Consider the following 6,049-nt stretch of genomic DNA (forward strand, 5'->3'; position numbering starts at 1 on the left):
TTTTGTATGGGAAAAAAGCCGAACAGTGTCAGAATGTAAAAGACTTAGGGCCGGTTTCTCTATGTCTGATTAACATAACCCTCAACCCGTGGTTGGTTAACCACCTGGTAGTTTGAATTGACAGTTTCATTTTCACCAAGTTCTAATTAGCTGACTTCGGATTATTTTGATTATTGTGAATATTTTACGAAAAAGGTCACAAAAATTGCTTTGTGAATACATAAAAACTGCATGACAGCTGACATTTGTTTACATTTATTTCATAATTTTCATCCCGCGCATTTCCAAATTTTACGCTGCTTATTTAATAATTTTCATTTGTGTATAGAATAATGGAAAACAAACAAAGAAGGCTTCCAAATTTCACTAGCACTGAGGAAAATATGTTAATTACGTTGGCGGAGCGGCACGCAAATCTTATTGAAAATAAAAAAACGGATGCAGTGACCTGGGAGAAAAAGCGGAAGGCCTGGGAAACTATCGACGTCGAATTTGAGGCTCAAGTTGGAATCAGGAGAAGTGCAAAAAATTTACGCGAAAAATATGAGAACTTAAAGAGGAGGGCCAGAAAATGCTTGGCGGAAGAAAAAATGGAACTTTATAAAACAGGAGGTGGAGTATATAAGCAGCGGCGGGACATCAACACAGAAAGGTTGGCTGCTTTAATGGGTCAATCTGCTACAGGATTGGACAATGATTGATTGACATTATTGCTACATCAATATTAAGGGAATTAATCAGTACATGTGTATTGTTTATATCCTTATGATTGGGTGTTAATTGCAAGCAATATATTTGTTTTTTGAGCTTAAGGATAGATGAAAATCAAGAATAATTTTTAACTGGTGTATTTGTACTTTTGTCATCGAGATTTCGACCTCTATTTGAGATGATCCTCAGGACTAATGCAAGCCATAAACGCTGCGACCCTTGGTTCAACTTAAGGATGTTGTGCTCGAGTTTGCAACGTATGTGCGCCCGTTGAATGAAGTTGTGTCTTGGTTGTATGAAAGATCAACATTTTTTGATTTTCTGGCAAGCTGTTCTACTCAACTTTTGTAATCATTTTCGTGGTAACTACTTAGCAAAAAACATTGGGCCGTATGCATAAAAACGAAGCAATTGCTTTTTCTTAAATTTTCATACCTTTCACTTAAATTTATTTGAACAAATTGAGTAAAAGGTTTGAAATTTTAAGAAAAAGCATTTGCTTGGGTTTTATGCACACCGCCCATTGTGTGTGTTGTATTTGTTCACTAAATAACCCCAAATGGATAACTTAGCCGAGTTTGTGCTTGTGATGAAGTTTATAAATGGATGCCGAAGCTATGAAATTGTAAAAATGAGATTGCGCAGTGAGATTTGTTTGTAGGCAAAACGTCCAACTTGATTACGAATCGAGTTGAACCAACGCTCGCAACGTTTATGGCTTACATTAGAGACATACATACATAGTTATACACTCAACAAATTGTGCTATTTTTAATGCTTATAAACATGTGCATATGAATGCTTTTATACATAATGATGTTTTCAAGTCCTGAGGTCAAAACATCGGTGATAAAAACAAATATAAAACTTAAAAATTGTGCTTGATTTCCATCTGGTGCTGAGCTAAAAAGACAATTGCGCTGTTCAGAATCTTGTGGATATGATTTTGCATTTCGCCGTTTAAAGTACAAAGCTGCGTATCGTCTGCAAAACCGCGTAACTCACATATTTTGCAAATGCAAATCCAAGACCATCTCCACAATATCCTCCATTCAGCCCTAGTATATTCATTACATGTGTATATGATTTCAGCCTTTCAAGAAATCGAATATGTGGACGATATTAATGGGGATCTGCGCTCCGCTACCGAAACAATCAAGGAAAGCCCGATCAAAGACCAAAACATTGATATACGCCTCAACCCCTCGCTTGGAAAAGCACGGTTTCTACAACAACAATCTTTGAACGACTCTATGCCAAGTCAAACAGCGAATGATGTGGAGATTATTCAGGGTGCAGAGATTGTAATATAATATTATAGTGTATTTCCATTAATTTTACCTAATATACATATGTGTATATAAACTGTTTCAGGAAAATACACTTGATTGGAGCTCATGGAATCCAACTAGTTTACGGACGAAAAAAGCTAATAAGCTGGAGGTCAAATCAGAGCAGAAAAAAAAATAAGACCATTCCCGATTCCTATCATTTGTTTTGGGAGGAAGAAAACAAAAGGGCGGTAGACAAGCATGCAATGGCGAACGAAAAGCATACACTCGAAGTAAAAGAAGCTCAGATGAAATTAGAACTTTTGCAAATAGAAATTGATTATAAGAAACATAGAAGTTCTAGTCAACTGCTTTAATCTATATCTATTTCTAAAAGTTATAATTTCATATTAGATGTGGTGTTCTGCCGCTGCTTATATTGAGAGCAGAAGTTTTATACTGCTTTTTCTTTCAAAGTTGCAATTTACAAAAACCCTTTCTAGAAATTTTAATTACAATGTTTATAATTGGTATGAAAAGTTTATAAAATTTTTTGGGGCATATTCGTAGGCAACATAAAGTCGACTATAAAGTTAGCTGCAGCTTTTTCGACAGATATTTCCTTGAAAATAATGTCAAAAAGCTGCAACTAACTTTGGAGTAGACATTATTTTGACTACAAATATGCCGCTAGAATTTTTGAATTAGTTAAAAATTTTGATTTTTATGGTTTTTGTTATATAATGAGCTATACTGTTATAGAAAAACTAACTGATACCCGCGACTGCGTCTGCGTAGCTTACTACTTTTCGATATACCCTTGTGTCAGTTGATTCAGTCAAGTGACACTTTGACTAGTTTTGGCTATTTTTCTTTTATTTATAAAAGTTTAGCACTTTACCTATCCAGCGGCACATAAGTCCACATTTAAATCTTCGTACAAAGATTATCAAAATTCAACCTGGTGGTGTCAATCTGGTGTCTGTCAAAAATAGATGTAACATCTGAACTATGTTGCCAATATTAATGCTTACTCAGGTAGCTTGCTTATTAAAATTGAACTAAGTCGAACCATAAATATGGATTTTCTGAAAATTATTATATTGATATAGATATAGTACGCCGAAGTTATTTATATATTTTTTGGGTGCTCATAATAACTTAGAACCAGTATTTATATTATTTAATCTTTTTTTAGTTGTCTACGATTGAATATTCCTTTTGTTTATTTCGCAATTGTAATGATCTCATATGCAGTGCTTATCATGAGTGCCGTATACTCACATATTGACAAGATTTTACCTTTTTTTTATGAGAGTATATTTTATTCTTTAACAAAAGCCGTATAAATGCAAAGTTTAATGGCCTTATTTATAAAAAATAAAGTAGGTTTAAAGAGCTTTATAAATTGACGTTTTCATACATTTTTCAATTTATAAACCTTTTGTAAAACTACTTTATTTTTTATGAATAAGGCCATAAATCTTTGTACATTAAAAAAAGAAATCAACAAACTTTCTTAAAAATTTCGAGCTTTTTAATTATCTACAAATATGTAGATAGTGAAATTTTGTCAATATGTGAGTTTCGTATATATATTTAAAAAAATTTATGAGCACCATTTTAGATGAAACACATTTTTGTAATTTTTAGCTTCTACTAAGTGTAAGTACTTTAATTAATATTCAATATATAATGTATTGTACCTGAATTCCTGTTTTGTTAATAAAAAAGGAAAATTACAATGACATGAAATTTATTTGAATATGATGAATATACACTCCGTTGCATACAAAGTACTTATGTTCTAAGTGGTTTTATATCGACGGCTGAGTGGAAGACCGACCTATCTCGGCAGTCGGTTTGAAAACGCCATACCTCAAAAAAACTTTTCAAGAACTCCCTAATTCAGAATTCGATTGAAGAACGCCCTATCTTAGAATTTGGTTCAAAAACGCCCTATCTCAACTGAAAGTATATTGAAAATATGTCGAGGTAGGATATTTAAGAATCGGCAGCGTGCTTGTAATAAATTCTAAAATAGGCCGTTTTGAAAAGTTTTCTGAGTTAGGGCGTTTTCGAACTGTCTGCCGAGATAGGTCGATCTTCCACTCAGTCGTTGATATGGAAGAAAATGCCTAGCACTGTCAACAAAAACTACGATTGTTAATATGTGACGACTTTATATTACGCAACGGGTGTATGTATGTATGTAGACATTTCCTTACAACCTGAAATATAACAAAAAATACATTAAAAAATAAACTTATGCATTTGGCAATGTTCTTGTGGCTTATTAACATTTTATTTTTAATATTGATATTGAGCTTTGTCCACGATTATGATTATTATTATTTTTTCTAATAAACATAATCGTGGTACAAAGCTCAATAACAATAATTAAAAATAAACTTGTGCATTCTTTTTAATTAACCAACCTTGAAAAATAATCTCTGATTAAACTTGATCTTATATCAGCGTTTTCTTGCACCTCAGCTATCCTTTCGTCTGCATGAACGGGTCTATCTGCTGGTTCGCCAAAGTTAAAGCCTTCTAATTCATTTGGGTTAGCGTCTTTGTTCTGAATAGCAATATTATGCAACACTCCACAGGCAACAACAACGTTCATGATTGTGCACTGTGAAAGTCTTAATCCAAGCGATAACACTGGAAACCGGCGCTTCCATACTCCAAAGCACCTCTCAATACAATTCCGAGTATTGATATTCGTTGTAAAGTTTCTCAGCGGGAGTATTGGGATGTAAAAGTGGAGTCATCATGTAGTTGCTGACTCCATAACCACTGTCGCCCAATAAAAAACATTTTTTAAACTCATTTTGTTCAAATCGGTGCTTCAGACGACTGTTGCTGAAAATATTGCTGTCATGTGCGGAACCAGGCCACCTGAATACAAGGTCTGTTAGTTCCAAATTTGCATTACAGACAGCTTGCACATTGATGGAAAAGTATCCTTTACGGTTTCGAAAAATTTCGGCATTTTCTCCACCGGGGGACTGGATTCTGATATGAGTGCAGTCGATACATCCCACTACCTTTGGAAACTTCGCTATTTGATGAAATGCACGATTCGCGCTTTCGCTTTCCGTGCTTGTTTTTGGCATTTTAATAAATGTTGGAGCAAGTCCCGCGATAGCTTTGGAAACTTTGCTAACTGCTCGACTTGCACTGGGTACGCTTACTCCGCAGAAATCAGCAACACAAATCAAAAAGCTTCCTGAAGCGTAGAAGCGCAATGCTAGAAGCAATATTTCCGCTGCACTGATTGCTCGATTTCTGCAAGATAAAATCAATTATGAACATGCACGCCTATTACAGTATTCGATGGATAACATCGCACTGCCATCACAAACGAGTATGAAGGATTACATTCATACCAATGGCATCAGTTTGATACATGCCTGTTCCGGTTCGACGGATGCCATTCACACGAATCTAATCCTTCATATTCGAATAAGTTAGATACATGCAGTCGGCATCCGTAATAGGCATGAATGTATTTATTTACTCCGACCATTTTATTTTCACAAACCTTTCAGTGGGGCTCCGAATTTTTGTTTCTATCTTCTTCAAAATGTATTTAGCACTTGTTTTTGAGATACGAAATCTGCAAATGAAAGTGTCGTCGTCATACTCTTCAAAAAAATTTGTTTTGGTGCGGTATTTTCGTTCTTTATTAATCCGTCTCTGAATCAAACCAGATAGATGGGCTGCGCGTTCCAAATTTTCCATTTTTTATACACACTATAACTCTTTATTATTATCTAATTGGTAGTGAAATACAATTTTATGCACTATTGTACTATATTCACCTGTAAATTTTTCTTTCGATTAGCGGCTAATCGATAGCCAATGTTCGCGGTAAAATAACCACAACTTATCTGACAGGTGAGCCCTAATCGGACTTTGAGAAAACGCTTTTTATGCTACCTTCCGAATAAGTAATAATTAAGCAATTAATCGGACATGGAGAAACCGGCCCTTATTCTGGTGACTTAACTTCTAAATGACCGAAACGATTTTAGTGATAATTTTTAGTGGCGCTGGAG

The 6,049-nt window shown here is 34.7% G+C and overlaps 1 long non-coding RNA gene across 1 annotated transcript; it reads left to right on the plus strand.

Annotated features, from left to right (window-relative positions):
• The first annotated feature begins 10 nt into the window (after nt 1–10).
• Nucleotides 11–3,333, plus strand: LOC118735029. Its single transcript, XR_004992497.1, has 3 exons — nt 11–652; nt 1,804–2,015; nt 2,086–3,333. It is a non-coding gene; the product is annotated as an uncharacterized LOC118735029 (long non-coding RNA).
• The last annotated feature ends 2,716 nt before the right edge of the window (nt 3,334–6,049 follow it).

This window comes from Rhagoletis pomonella, unplaced genomic scaffold (genome assembly GCF_013731165.1).
Source record: "Rhagoletis pomonella isolate Grant_MI unplaced genomic scaffold, Rhpom_1.0 Rhpom_scaffold_00003, whole genome shotgun sequence".
NCBI classification, from domain to species: Eukaryota; Metazoa; Arthropoda; class Insecta; order Diptera; family Tephritidae; genus Rhagoletis; species Rhagoletis pomonella.